General features: G+C 49.3%; 2 long non-coding RNA genes across 2 annotated transcripts; both read left to right on the top strand.

Annotated features, from left to right (window-relative positions):
- Positions 1-326: 326 nt before the first annotated feature.
- Positions 327-5220, top strand: LOC125322434. Its single transcript, XR_007201999.1, has 4 exons — positions 327-486; positions 2493-2625; positions 4314-4419; positions 5180-5220. It is a non-coding gene; the product is annotated as an uncharacterized LOC125322434 (long non-coding RNA).
- Positions 5221-5373: 153 nt separating this feature from the next.
- On the top strand, positions 5374-8310 carry LOC125322526. Its single transcript, XR_007202054.1, has 3 exons — positions 5374-5415; positions 6917-7069; positions 8270-8310. It is a non-coding gene; the product is annotated as an uncharacterized LOC125322526 (long non-coding RNA).
- Positions 8311-14948: the final 6638 nt, after the last annotated feature.

Raw genomic sequence — 14948 nt, 5'->3', positions numbered from 1 at the left:
GGGGATGAAACACTGGAAGAGTTTGCCCTGAGAAGCTGTTGTTGATCGATCCTTGAAGGTGTTCAAGGCCATGTTAGATGGGGCCCTGAGGAAGCTGCTCGTGCTGAAGATGTCCCTGCTCATGGGGGCTGGACTAGATGGTGGTTAAAGGTGCCTTCCCACATAAACTCTTCTAGGATTCTGTGATCACTTTCCCATGGTGCTGTGCCACTGTTATACTTGAAGTTCTTTGGGATAACAAAGAGATGTTACCCAGCTCCAGCAAGTTTTCTGGGCCTTTCCATTGTCACCCTCCACTTCTAAGCTCCTCTTTGGTCCCTGCAGGCTTTAGCCTACTGCCTGTCAATGGCACAGCTTCCAGTGTGCAGAGGAAACACCCTGGTAGTGCCTTGAAGAAGAAGGTCTTGAGGAAGCAGGACAACGTGCCCTTACTGCCCAAGAAGCCCATCATCCATGGAGACGGCAGCTTCCCACGCAGCTCCTCAGGTAAGCCTGCTCCACAGCAGCTTTTTCCTGCACCGGTTTTCCTTGCACAAGGAGCACAAACTGCCTCCTGATTCAGCCACCACAGCTGGGATCTTGGGTTCATAGCCTGTGCTGAGAATGAACAGCAAATCTACTCTTGAGTTACTCCAGCTCGGCAGAACTGGAGCAGTTGGTTCTTATTGATCCATTGGAAAGCTGAGCTGCATAAAGTAGTGGTAAAGACCTAAGCTCTGGCTTTTGCCCATCCTGATAGAGCAAACTACAGCACTGGTGCCAGGAGGCAGCTGTAACTGCAGGGATGAGCTCGGGGCAGTCTGGCAGGGTGTGCTCACTGTGCACCTACGAGTACCACCACGATCAATTGTCCACTCTCCATCTTGGCCCTCTGCCTGTGCTGCTGTCTGCCTCTGCAGCCAGCTTTCCTGCTCTCCCAGCAAGGGTTGTCTCTGCATGGCAGTCAGCCACTTGGTGCAGCCGTGCTGCTGCTCCCAGAAGTGCCCAATGGCTTCTTGCCGCTGCCATCCCACGGCCTGCAATGCCAAGAGGGAACAAGCAGCGCCTCCTGTGTCACCCCACCCAAATACAGCGGCCTGTGTAGCAGGTGACAGCCAGGAGGGGCTGCCTGGTGCTCCCAGGCTGTTTGCTGCCCGCAGTGAATACACAGCACATAGTCCCTTGTGGCTCTTGCCTCTCCTGTGAGGGCAGCCTGCCTGTGCTATGATCCTGAGTAGGGTGAGAGAAGAAGAAGGGAGCTAGGAATGATACTTTGAGTGCTCTTTTCTAGTGATGCTACTTCCATGGTCACAATTGACCAGAACTAGCCTGACGTGGCTCCCCATTCCTATTGAATATAGATGTGTACATCGACATCCTTCTGCAGTGACACCACTGATGGCAGTGACAGGGGTACATCAGTGACAGCCAGATAGCTCCCATCTGAATATTCTAGATTCTGTGCAATATTTAAACTCCATCATTTGAGACAGCTCAGATGTTTCCTTGTACACATTAGAAAACGACCTGTTGAGTGCATGACATGAAATTGATGATCAAGAGTCCTTTGGATGACAAGTGGGTTTCTTAAGAAATGCATTTATCATCTGAATTTTCTCATACCTTGTAAACTGACTATCAAGAGATTGTGTCTGCCAACAATTTGCATCTGTATTTACGTATTCTTATCATCAATTTGCATTTGGAAGGCTTTTTTATCAACCATCTGGGCTAGAGATTCCATTTTTCCACAAGAGAAAGCTTAGGCTTGCACAGTGTGCACACAAGTCCATTTGAGGACAAACAAATTTCACCTCAGCATCTTTCAAATACAGCCAGTGTGTACTTTATTGAAATAGTAAAGATTCATGATGCTTGGAAAGAACAAAATCCATGAACTACTCCCTTCCCAAGAGCAGGCTGAAATGTAAGTGCACTCAGCTGCCCTCTGTCTAGAATATTTGAAGCCAATGGGAACAGAGGCGCTGTGAGGTGTGAAGGGTCAGGTATCGCTGTTCCCTGGTAGCTGCTCTGAGGGGATTCAGCCGGGCCCAGCAGGACTCGCTTGTTCAGGCTCGGCTTGGTGCTGTCACGAGGCAGCTGCAGGTCTTTCCTCAGGGAGTTGCAGAGTGCCTCTGTCCTCAGGGCTCGGGGAAATCAGGGCGCTGAGACAGGAGAGGCAGCTGAGGGGTCCCTCGTGGGGAGCAAGTCCTGCTGGTGGGCACTGTCTCACAGGGAGTGGGAGCTCTGCGGCCTCAGGAACGTGCCGCTGGCTGTGGTACCTGTGGCACTTGGGAGCTGGCGCTGTGTGGGCAATTGTCAGGTTGAGCCAAGGAGCTGTGCCCAGCTGGGGGGGCTGGGAGAAAGCAAGGAGCCAGAGAGCAGGGAATTCTCTGAGCCAGTGCCAGTTTGTACCTCATGGAAGCCTGGCTGGGAGATGGGGCTGCAGGCCGCTCCATGGCGGGGTGCCTTGCCCGGGGCTGCAGCGCTCATGGCTGACCCTCTCCTTACAGTGACCCCGCAGACGGCCACTGGTGCCGAGCGCCGAGAGGAGCCGCTCCGTGGGAAGGGGCAGAAGGACGGAGCCTCTTTGGAGCCACAGCAGTCCTTGCTCGAGGCACTCTCCTTGCTCAGCAGCGATGACTGGTAAGAAAGGCCCCGTTCACTCTGTCTCCCTCTTAGCGTTAAGGTAGGTTAGGAGAGCATCTTGCTAGTGCCTCTGAGCCCCAGCAGCCCAGAGGGCCGAGGGGCACCAGTGAAACCACTCCAGAGCAGAGAGAGGATAAAGATTTGAGAGCAGCCTTTTCTTGGCCTTGGTCTGCAGCAGTGCTCCAGCTGCAGCAGGTCCGTGCTGTTTCCTCGCTTTGCCTGCTGCTCTGTGGGGCTGCAAAGGAAATCTTGAGGGAAGAGAGAAAGCTGTGGGACAAGATGATTTGCTGGCTGAAGCCAGAAGCAGGATGGCAGCAGTTTGGAGTGTAGAGATTTGGGTGCCTCGGGGCCCAGTGGGACTGAGTAAGATTTGTCTCTGGCCCCACTGCTGGCAGCAGTGGCAGGAGTCAGGGTCTGCCCGTGACCTTCCGCATGTGAGTCCCAGGAGCAGCTACAGGGAGTTCTTCTTTCTGAGAAATGCACTGAGTTGTGCTATAGAGTCACTCAGCCTGTCATTAGTCCTGAGGGGCTCATGGCAGAAGAGAAGGAAAAAGAAATAAAATCCTCTAGGAATCTTGCACTTTTGCAAGTCAACTGTTTCCTTCTCACTGCTTCATATGGGCCTGAGATGTTTTGTCAATACTCACAATGTGTCCCAAACTTAGACACAGACAGAAGGAGGCCTGTAGAGGCCCAGAGGTGATAACCCCACAAATGTTAGGTGATACTGGTTGTCTTTTTGATGTCTGGGTTATCATCTACTCACTGCTTCATTCACCCTGGGATAAGGACTCCATTCACCCTGGGATAAGCATGAAAAATCTGCCACAATGCATCTCCTTGTGCAGTCGCCTTTGCTCTGCCCTGTCTCTTCTGCTTTCTCTTCCCCATTTCTGTTTGGTGCCCTGTGCGGTGCAGAGAGCTTCTGCAGCTGTGGGGGGGTCCGGGTGACACTCAGGGATGCCCGTGGCATCGGCCGCCAGCCCTGCGCTGCAGCCCCGATGCATCACGCGCCTTCCTGTAGCTCAGGTCCTGCCCAAAGCAAGTGCTGAGAGAGGGAGTTGTTTGCACCTTGTAAATAACATGTTGCTGCTGTTTTAGGTAGGGGCTTTTGGGAAAAGCTAGACTTTCAGCTGTTCTTGCCCGGGTGTGGAACCTTCTGGGGCATCCTGCTGCTTTCTTGGGGAATGTGTGAGGTGGAGTGGAGTGGGTGACAGACAGGCCTAGATTGCAGAGTGGAAACTCAGCTACAGAGTGCCAGTGCAGACTCTCACTGCTGAACTGCCTGCTGGGGCTAGCAAAGAAGGAAAATGCCCCAGACACAGCCCAGTGGGACTGTGTCTCAGGGACAGGTACAGGGAGGTGACAAGAAACAGCAGCATGGCACGGTCTCACAGCCTCCAGGAAGCACTGACATAGGGACTTCATGTGCCAGAGACTTCAGAAAGGCTGTCTTGTTAAACGGCCACAAATGAAGACTCTGAAAGCCCTCTATTTGCCTCTTGGATTTGTGTATGCTTTTGACAGCCACAGCAACCTGTGGCAGCGAGTTCCACGATTTCATCACGTACTGCTTGAAAAGCACCTCCCTTTGTTTGACTGAGCCGCCAGCCTGGTAAATTCAGAGGGTGCTGCCTAGTTCTTGGGTGGAGAGAAAGTCAATCTTTTTGGTACTTGCCTTTCAGGGAGCTGAAGGAGAAGGGACTCTTCAGCATCAAACACCTGGCTGAGTCCCACTCAGAAGTCCTTCTTTGTAGACTTCGTGAGGTTTGCTTGGCACTTACCAACGAGGTAAGAACATTGTTCTGAATCGTCCTCCGTGCTTCTTACACGGTGTGTAGAGTAGATATGTGCTTGTTCATCTCCCTGTGTGCTCAGGAACTGCCTTCATTTCTGTTTCTAGACCTTATCTTTCTCATGTCTGTCAGCTCTCTATAGGATCTGTGTGCACATGTAGCTCTATTTACTGGTAGGTCGGGCATCTGACACTCTCCTCTTGGAGCGAGCTGCCATTACAATGCAACGTGCAAATGCAGAAGCGGAGACACTAATTATGTTATTTGCTGCAGTCCAAATCTCTGCCCAAGCTGTAATTCAACACTGCCAATTAGTCTGTAGACTTGAGCCTGTGTTTTCTGTTTCCTGGCTGAGGGCTTCAACTGCTGCTGTTACTTTTTCAAACAGGAGCAAATGACTCTTTTGTCTTTATGATTTGTGCCTTTATGGCTTGAGAGCAGCCCTTGCTTTAATTTGTTTCTTTGTTTTTTGAATAAAAGGGCCTAAAACCAAAGCAGTAGACATTCCAGAAGAATTAAGTAGAACACTTTAAGTGAAATAATATGTTTTAGGCCTGCAGGAAGCAGGCCTGAGGCCTAGCACAAGTAGGTGCCAGAGTTAAGTGCCTTTCTGTGCTTGTGCTCTTCTGCTCTGCCTGTGCTTTTGTGTTCCCCTGGACACAGCGGGAAGTGTTGTCATTTCCTGGGACTTTTGTCTAAGGCAACTGGTTTTCTTTTCAAGGTGATTCTTATGTTTCCCCGCATGACTTCCCCAGGTGACCAACCTTCGCTCAAAGGTGTCTTACTCTGCAATCGTCACTCTTGGAGAGCTCTTTGTGACCTTGCAGAAGGACATGGACTCGGAGGTGGATGAGGTTGCTCGGGTCCTTCTCCAGATGGTGTGGAACTCCCCAGAGTTTGTTCAGAAAGCAGCCAGTCACACCCTGGGAGTCATGGTGGAGCATGTGACTCCTGCACGAGCAATGACTGCTCTCATGGACAGTGGAGTCCAGTAGGTTCTTCTTCTCTTAGTGATATTCTTCACCTTCTATTGTGTGTGGGGGGGGAGAAGGGCTGAGAGAGAGAATGGGAACGGTGGGAGGGAAGGGTCCTGTATCCTGCATCTTCTGTGATCTCAGTGACTTGATTCTCCAATCAACCTCACTTCTTTCCTCTTGTCACCTATTTCTGCCCTCATGCAGCCCTTTAGTTGACAGAATCACAGAGCTGTAGAATATGCTGAGTTGGAAGGGGCCCATCAGGCTCATCGAGTCCAGCTTCTGGCCTTGCACAGAACAAACACGCCAAGGGTCACACCATGTGCCTGAGAGCGTTGTCCAAAGGCTTCCTGAACTCTCTCAGGCTTGGTGCTGTGACCAGTACCCTGGGGAGCCTGTTCCAGTGCCCAGCCACCCTCTGGGTGAAAAACTTTTTCCTGATATCCAAGCTCAACCTCCCCTGACTCAGCTTGCTGCTGCTTCCTGGAGTTCTCCCAGTCTGTCCGAGTTGCCTAGATGTGGTGAATGGTGGGCAAGTGAAAGTGCCTTCAAAGGCTAAGGATAGAGCCCTGTGGTTTTGTGGGAAGAGGGACAATTGCAACTGCAGCTGTGAGCGCTCTTTGATATTTCACAGCCCTAACCACAGAGGCCTTGGGAAAAACCATGCATCCTCATTATGCCATTCACTTGAGAAGTAAGGAGGGTTCTTGCTGGGGCATGGAGCACATGGGGGAGAACGTGCTGGGTGTGGCACAGCCTGCACAGCAGGTGCAGCTCCTGCCAAGAGGAGTCTTGTAGGACTGTCCTGGCCTTAGAGGCCCACTTGCTATTCAAACTGATGTCTCATGTTAGCCTTGAGATGATGAATCACTGTACAGGCACCTTCACAGGCCGACTGCCATGGGACAGCTGAAGCAGGTGCTGCCTTAAGTGTTGGTGCTGGGCCTGATAGTCCCCAAGAGACACTGTCTAGAACAGGACAAGCTGGCTAAACTGACTGCCACCCTTTCCTCAGCTTTGGAAAAGGGGGAAACGTTCAGATGTATCTCTTGCCAAGCCTCACAGAAGAAACTGGCTGCATTGCAGAATATTCTGCAACTTCGTGTCCCACAGCGTGTTTTCCCTGCATTTGTTTCTTTCCCAAGGTCTGCAGATTTGGGGGTAAATGGGTGCAAATATCCTCAATCCTGCTGCGGCTGTCTGTGTAGTGGCTGGCTCCTGATGGGTCAGCCTGGGTTGTCTTTAATTTCCCTCTTTCTCAGAGTGAATTTGGGGAAAGACGTTGAGTATCAGATAGTGCAGGGAGACTGAATTCCTCACTCTTGCTTGCAGGCAGTCCTTCTGTAGAGTGCTAACTTTGTGTTTCTCTGCGGACAGAACCTTCTACAGGTGTCCCAAGTGTCAGGGAGAACCCAGGCCTCCTTCCCCCAGCAATGACAGGGAGCATGCTCTGGCCAAGGCCTGCGCTGTGTCCCTCTGCTCCCTGTGCCCCAGTGTCCGCTCTCTTCTTCCCAGGAGCCGCCACGTCCAGGTGCGGAAGTGCGCGGCCCAACTCCTCCTGTCCTTGATGGAGAAAACTGGAGTCACGAAGCTCGCAGGAACGCCCAGGGCTGAGAGGCTGGCGCACGCGGCAGGGACGCTTGCTCAGGACTGTCACGAGGACACAAGGTAATGATCTTCATTTCACCTCCTAAAACAGGAAAACTGTTGGGTGTCTGGCTGTAAAGGGCAAAACCACAAAAGAGTGGAAGCTAAAGGAAATATTAAGTTCCCTCACTGTGTGGATGAGGTTCACAGAGTCACGGAATACGCTGAATTGGAAGGGACCCATCAGTGTCATCGAGTCCAGCTCCTGCCTGTGTGCAGGGCCCCCCAAGAGTCACTCCATGTGCCCGAGAGCATTGTCCAAAGGCTTCTTGAGCTCTGTCAGGCTTGGTGCTGTGACCACTGCCCTGGCTTGTCTGGGGAAATGACTGTGCTGGGGAACGTGAGGTTGTCCCGCAAGAGGGAGCATTGCCAACTTCCTGGGACTTGAATGATTCTTTCCTGAGATCAAAAGAGCCATCAGATGAGCCAGTCAAACAGTTTTGCTTGGCCTTAGGTGCACAAGACAAAGCCAAAATGTTGGCTAATGTTCATCACTGAAGGATCGCATACATCTATTTCTCATTAACTTAAGACTTTCCTAGAAATATTCCCGGGGTCTTTAGCCAATGTATTCAGTCTTTCTAAACCTCTTCTGCAGATTTCTATAATGCTCTTATCTGTGGCTGAATGACCTCCAAATTGCTTCCTGAAGAAAACTGTGGTTTCCTAGTGGCAAAATCAACCCAAACCACCCAAATCCCCTCACTTTGAGGATTCAATTCCCATTAATAGCTGCCAAGAACGCATGAGCAACTAGCTGTCCCTGTGCATACATATGGTATAGAATAATCAAAAGCAAGCATGAGGCATTTGGTCCTGGCTTCCCTGCCAGTTAAAGAAAGGCAAATTACTGTGCAATGGCAGCAAGACACTGCTAATAAGCTCTGACTCAAAGCAGAGGTGTTTTGCTTGTTCCCTGGGATCCTTCGATGCCACAGAAGCGCACCCACAGTTTCAGAGTGAGATTGTATTTTTCTGTTGCCCCACGTTCTCCTCTTGCCTCTTGTGTTCAGCTGACAGCACTGTGCAGTGACAAGTGGAGGTAAATCTCTCTCTTTGCTGAGTAGGTAATGCCTTCTCATGCAGGTATGGCAGCTGCTGAGTTTAAGGTATCAGCTTATTCTGTTAATGCTCCTCATTTGTTTGTTCACCTTCTATTCTTTCTTTCCTTCTTTCTTTCTTTCTTTCTTTCTTTCTTTCTTTCTTTCTTTCTTGTTTTAGGCATTATGGACAGGAGATGGTGAAAATGATGCTGAATCACCAAAAATTTAAAAGGCTTTTGGAACAATCTCTTTCCACCCGTGACCTGGAAGATATTCTGACAAGAATGAAGAAGAAAGTAAGTGCTTGGTAGGAGAAATGTCTCCTTTGTGCAAGTATTGCCACTGCTGATATGAGATCAAACAGACCTAATCTTATCTCATTCCTTTTCTGCCAAATCATTTTGCTCCTGGGAATGAACTGTTGATCCGTAGCCTGTTCATCTGCAGAGCACAAAGGAACTGATAATATTAGGGGAAAAGTGGGGTATTGGATATTTTGTATATTGGCCACAAACAGGGAAGGGAAAGAGGAGGAAATGTGTTTACATTTAAGCATAACCCCCCACCCCACTATCCCTACTCTGCCCCCAGTGACGCAATTAAGTGAGAACAGTGCTTCTGGAGATAACAGAGTCTTTGCAAAAGACACAGGAAGCAGTAGTGCCAAGAAAATTTCCAAATATTCAAAAGATGTCCCAGTCAATCCCAATTCCTACAATTACTATCTGTCTTCTGGGAATACTGCCCTGCTGTCATGCCCTGTGCAGCTGGAAGAAGCTTGGTGAATTCAGCAGCATCCAGAGGAAAATCATTTGTTTGCCTGGGTTATTTTTTTATTCTTTTTACCTACGTTATAGAAGGGAGTGTGCCTTTGTGCAGCAACAGGGAGAGTGAGTGTGGAACCAAATCAACTTCCAACACAATGGGCCAACCTCCAAAGAGTCCAAATTTTTCTGCAGCTTCCTTTAAGAGCATTAGTTCCCTACCAGTTTGCATTATTCCCATTTATGCTCAAGAGGAATGAATTGGGGATTTTAGACTGCTGCTCAGTATGGTAGCAGCCATAACCTGCCTTGGGCTATTGAAAACAAAGAGTTGGCATCACTGAACCTCTGGCCTGTTTCCTTCTGTAAGTTCGGAAAGGTTTGCCCAAGCCTTGGTTGCAGTGATCCTGGTTATAAGTTGTGTTTTAAACAGGTAATTTCCTATTTTACATTCTAAAGATCCATGGGGTTTCTTTATGCCTTTGTAGGGGATGGAAACGCAGAAGGATGAACACCCATCTGTCGAGAAGCCTGTGAAGAAGAGGAGCGATGGCTCGAAGAAGCCCCAGGCCACATTGCCTTCTAGTAAACGGTACTGAGCACTTTAGTTAGATGTGACAAAGCACGTGGCAAGCTTTACATGTCTCTTCCTCAGGAAAATCTTTCTGGTGGAGATGACCTGTGCCAGAGATTGTTTCCTTTCCCTACAAATGCTCTATCATAAAAAATGTCTCCTTCTGCATTACGCTGAACACAACTTCTCTGGAAGGGTTTCCACAAAAAATGGGCGACAAAAAGACACCCATTGGTTGCAGCTCAGAAGATCCAGTGCACTGGCAAGGACAGTGCTGTGGAGGCTGTGAGAGGGCCATGTCTCCGCTGCCTCACTTGGGACAAGTAAATTCAAGCAGGGTTTTTTTCCTCTGAGAGCAGTCTTTTTCAGATGGGTGTTTTGATGAGAAGTCCCAGTCTAGAAGCAAGATGCTGTTCCCCAAAATAGCACTTCCCATGCATGTGGTTTGGCCTTCCTGAGTCATGGTTTTCTTACCCTCAGACAGTACCAAGATGAGTAGTAAGTAGCAAGCCAGTTCCTGAGCAACTTTGGTCAACAGGTGTCTCAATGTGGACGTTTTGTCTTGACATTCCTGTCCTTCATACTGTTTGCTTGATGGACAGCATGTTTGGTTTATTTCCCCCTGTGCTGCAATCAGCATTTGAGACAGGAATTTGGTCCTTGCTGTCTCTTCCTGCCAGTGGGAGAGCTACTTGTACCTGTTGTCCTCTGATAACAGAGGGGATTTATTTAGCTCTGTCATGCTCAGCGCTGGCAGGAGAGTGACCACATGCCTCAGTAGCGTAGTCAGGATCTTCCCATGCTCAAGAGAGTTGTTCCCAGTGGGTTTGTTAAGCTGTGGATCTAGTCTCTAGGGAAGCAATCATGTGAGCGTAGTGCTGGGATGTCTGGCTTCTGTTTTTATCCCTGTTACGGATTTTCTGGATCCTTCAGATATGCCCCTATCCATCTGTTCAGATGCATCTGAGCTACTTTTCCAGATTGTCATGCCTGCTGTAGAGACACTTCTCCAGAGGGATGAGTTTCCTTATTATAAGACGCACACCTCCCTCATGATGAGGCATTTAAACATGGAAGTAGCGTCTCTCTTTCTTCACAAAGCAGTGCGACATGTGTACCTGGGAAGCCGTCTGGAGATAAGTGAGATGCATCTCATCCTTGGTTTTCCTGAGTAAGCACTGGTGAGAATGTTGCTTGCAGATTGTCTCTTGTAATGATTGTGTAGCGGGTTTGGTTTGTAACCAGGCAGAAACACCAATTTAGTGTAGTGGTTTGGTCCAAAATACTCATTACTATTTACCTTCTGTGAGATAAGAATTAGGAGAAACGCAAAGCAGTCACCAAACTTGAAAGAATAGAAAGAAGTTTATTAACAGACCTAAAAGAAGAAAAAAAAAGTCATACCACGCCTTCAGAACACTTCTCCTCCCCCCTGCCTTTCTCCCTTCTTGCAGTGATAATGTAAAAAGACAGCCCTTGAGATGTTCAGTCTGTTTACCACTTCCATAATAACCTTGTTCAGTCCATTTAGGAAGAGGAGTCTCTTGCCCATGCTATGAAAACATTATCGCAAGGAGCCAGCCACCCGGGTTGGTTCTCTGCTTGCATGTGAGTCCCTTCCCCCGTCTTGCAGCTTTTCCCACAACTGCTTTCGAGGGTCCACTCTTGAATTGCTGGGGTAAAATTTTAAGGTTGAGCCGTTCAGAAACAAAAGTTCTCTTCACCCATCTCTGGGAGTATTTCATTTCTAAGAATAGAGGCCCTTCTCCTTCCCTGGAAGCAAAGGGTCTTCCTCATCTTCCTCTTTAGAACTATCTCTGGGAGCATCTCTAGGACCTGAGGTTTTCTCCTTTTCCATTTGGAGCAAAAGTCCTCATCACTTCCATCTCTCCCTGTTCAAACTTCTCATGAAATTACAGCTGCGTCAGCATCTGCTTATCTCAGCGCAGGTGCTTTTGCTCACAAGTACAAGTTGAATGCTCCACCCCCCATGCCTTCATGAAATTACAGCAGGTACTCTGATCGATCATAGCTTCACAACAGAATTTCAGCTTTAAGCATCTCCTCTTTCACTTCCCTCCGGTTTTCAGCTCTTCATAGTACTAAAAGGGTTAATCTCACCTAGGCCTTGCAGCTGGAATGTGGCTTATCGCTGTTGGTCACATGACCTCTGCCAGACAGCCGTGCAGCTTTAGCTGAATCTTGGCAGCTCTGGAGAGGGGGAGCCGAGCCGCTCCGGCTGCCCACAGCCCTGCTGTGGGGGGGGTTCCGCGGGTGGAACAGGGCCCGTCGGCTCCAGGATGGCCGTGGCCCGACCCGGCCTGGCCTGAGCAGGGCCTGGGCCGGGCCCGCTGGCCCCCACACGGGGCCCGCAGCCACCTGTCCCAGCACCGGAAACAAGACAGAGAGAGTCTGCCTCGGGGTTTCCTGTTCTTAAGTGTGGATCACAGAGGCGGTCACAACTTTAAGTGGCTTAAAGAATTGTCCATATTCAAAGTGGCCAGCTGATAGGTTCTGTCAGGTCACAGAAGGAGCTGTAAGCACTCCTTTGCAAGGACATCACTTCCGGGACTATGCTTGCTAACCCATGACAGATTGTCATGAGGTCTCCCGTTGTTTTTCAGATCAGGATTTTCTAGCTTGAAATCACATCATTAGGAAACCTCCCCAAGATGTTCTGCTCACAATTAACTGAAGGTATGAACAACGCCGTTGGACTGCTGTCCTGGGTAAATATACATACAGATGCCTTTTCCAAAGCAGTGCCTCTTTTCCCAGTGAAATACACGTCCTCTTCTTACCTATGGAATTGTGATTGAAGACACCTCTGAGCCAGATCCGTCTGACATTGCAAAGGAGCAAAGCTTTGGGATTTGGGCACATTCTCTTTGTTGCTTTGCTCAGGCCTTTTGTGAGCACAGAATAGATCGAGGCAGAAAACTGGAGACTACACAGGATCTTCTGGGTCCATTGTCCCCCAAACATGGTAATAGGTGGCCCCATTGTAATGCTAAATAACAAACAGCAGCACAAATGACATGAAGAAAACATGGCAAAAGAGGAAGAGGAGAGGCGCTGTGAGGAAAGAATACCGTGAGACAGTGGCACGTTGAGTCAGCTGCACTCTGACAACCTCTAGGCTAGCAGGTCTCACATTCTCGGCTTGTTTTTTTTAAAAATTATTTTATTTAAAACAAACAAAACCAATCAAAATAAAATATATACTGTTGAAAATCTAGTTTCAAAATTTAAAAGATAAAATGACAACACATTTATTCAAACTACATCTACATGTCAGAACATATGTACATCTGTAACTACAAAGCCTAACGTATAAATCCAAATCTTCAAACATTCTTCGGACAGGCAGCACCTTCTTCCTGAGCTCGAGGAAAGAGAGCTCTTCTGGACAGGGGGCAAGGGCTTTGTCGGTTAGGGAACATAGGAAATGTCCAAGGAAAACTTCTTGATAAGACTGTAGCCAGTCACGCCTGCAAAGTGGAGACACAAAATATAACAGAGGCCGCAATGCAAACCTAAAGCATCGGAAGCTACGTATTTAATGGGACAGACCACCTGGAAACTTCTAAAGAGCTGCACAGGGAAACACTCTCCTGCTAGCAGCCACTTGAGGCAGACCAGGGAGACACCCTGACCCACTTGCACAGAGCCAGCACAGGAACAGCCTGGCCTCTGGGCTGCCCTGGGACAGCAGGGAGCCCAGAGGCCTGTGCTTTCCAGGAATGGCTCAGCTGCACACGCACCCTCCTGCTCCTCTCCCGGCCCCACAGCTGAGCAGCCCTACAGCTCCACGGGGCACTGGGAGCAGCACAGCTCAGTGCAGGGGGCACATGCAGGGCAGAACTGTTCCCTGGCAATGTGCCCAGGCTCTCTAGGCTGGCACAAGAGCCTTCCTCCCGCCAGAGAGCGGCCCAGCTCCCGCCTTACCTCTTTGTGAGGCTGAGCCATGCTCAGCCTTCACCTTGTGCTCCCTGGCAGTGACCCCGGGGGCAGCGCTGCTCAGCTGCCCCTGCCGGGGCTCCTGGGCCAAGGCCCCCTGAGCAGGCTGCGAGCGGAGACCTGCACTGCCAAGGCCGGGCTTCCGCACGTCAGTCTTCAAGCCAAAAAGTTCAGCCAGTTCCCTTGGGAACAGAGGCATCCCAGGTCCTATCACACACCATGAACTCTTTCCCTTCTTCCTCTGGGTTTTTGTTGTAGACTCAGAAGAAGCTGTAGATCAGGTACAAGGGAAGAAGTGAGTTAGTTGAACTCCCACCTTTACAATCACCACAACTAATGGGTGAGGCACTCGAGGGGTTATTTATTATTGAGAAGATCACTTTGTTTTTATTTTTCATGAAACTAGCATCACTATAATTGCTCTGAACTGTATGGAGCTGGCAGGAAGGGAGAGAGAGATTCCACTACTTTGCTTCTGTGCTGCTCATGGCTCATCCACTACTTGGGGATCCCTTTCCTTCCAAACAGTTGGCAACCCACAGGGGTCTCTAGAATTTGACAATTCCACCTAGGAAGTAATTGCTTTCCCAAGCCAGTTTTCAAGGCCTTTGTTTCTGTAACTCCCCCTCAGTTCTTGGTTGGGTTTTCTTGGTGGTTTTTATTTCTCTTTACAACAAAGGCAGTGCTGGGACACAAACAATGGCACCACGTGTTAGAAGCAAAAGAAGATTTGCAATCCCCATTACATGTCCCCACTATTCAAGCAGCCCATATCTGTAGGGAACACATTGTTCATGCAAACGTCCCAGCTTTCTCTGCTTTGTTGCTCCAGGAGTTTATTCCCTGCTTTCCTTCCTGCAGAGACACCCAAACCCAACATAAACATGACCTGCCTCAAAACATTTCTGATCTTCGCTAATCCTGACAATTCAAAATTTTCTTAATGGAAACGGCATGGTGCAGGTTAATCTGAAATGCTCTCCAATGGAGCTTTTGAAACTCAGAGAACTAATCATTCTGTACAGGCCTCCATCAATGATAAATCGTTTTTCTGCATCAGCAAAATTGTTTCTTCAAATCTCATCTCTCCTATCATTCCATGCCCAGAGATGGCAAAGGAACAACAACCCTGGCATTGAGGCTTTGAACTTGAAAGCAGGGACTGACACACATGCACCAGACACCTCATTTGGTCTGGCACAACTCTTCTTGTCAGGGATCAGGCAAGGCAGGGAGGGGGGACAAGGCAGAAGGCATCTCCTCCCCCAGCCTCAGCCTGCAATACTGACACGGGCAGAGAGAGTCGGGGAAGAGATTTGCTATCGTGAACCTGCCATAGGTGGCTTTAGGCTTGTGCTGTCAGAGGATGACAAACTCTGATCCTGCATAGGCTGCATCCATTTGGAAGTCTCCTTCCCCTTAACTGGAACATTCACAAGGCCTTTCTGTCTAAGGAGGTTTCCCTATTTCTCCCCATGCAAAACCAGGCAATGTCCATGAATCTCCTTCAGATCTCAAAGGGTTCAGCGCAGAAACTGCCCCAAGGGAAGGTGTTCTCC

Source organism: Corvus hawaiiensis, chromosome 3 (assembly GCF_020740725.1).
Source record: "Corvus hawaiiensis isolate bCorHaw1 chromosome 3, bCorHaw1.pri.cur, whole genome shotgun sequence".
Taxonomy (NCBI): Eukaryota; Metazoa; Chordata; class Aves; order Passeriformes; family Corvidae; genus Corvus; species Corvus hawaiiensis.
Note: the sequence above shows the minus strand (reverse complement) of the source record. Positions and strands in the feature narration are given on the sequence as shown.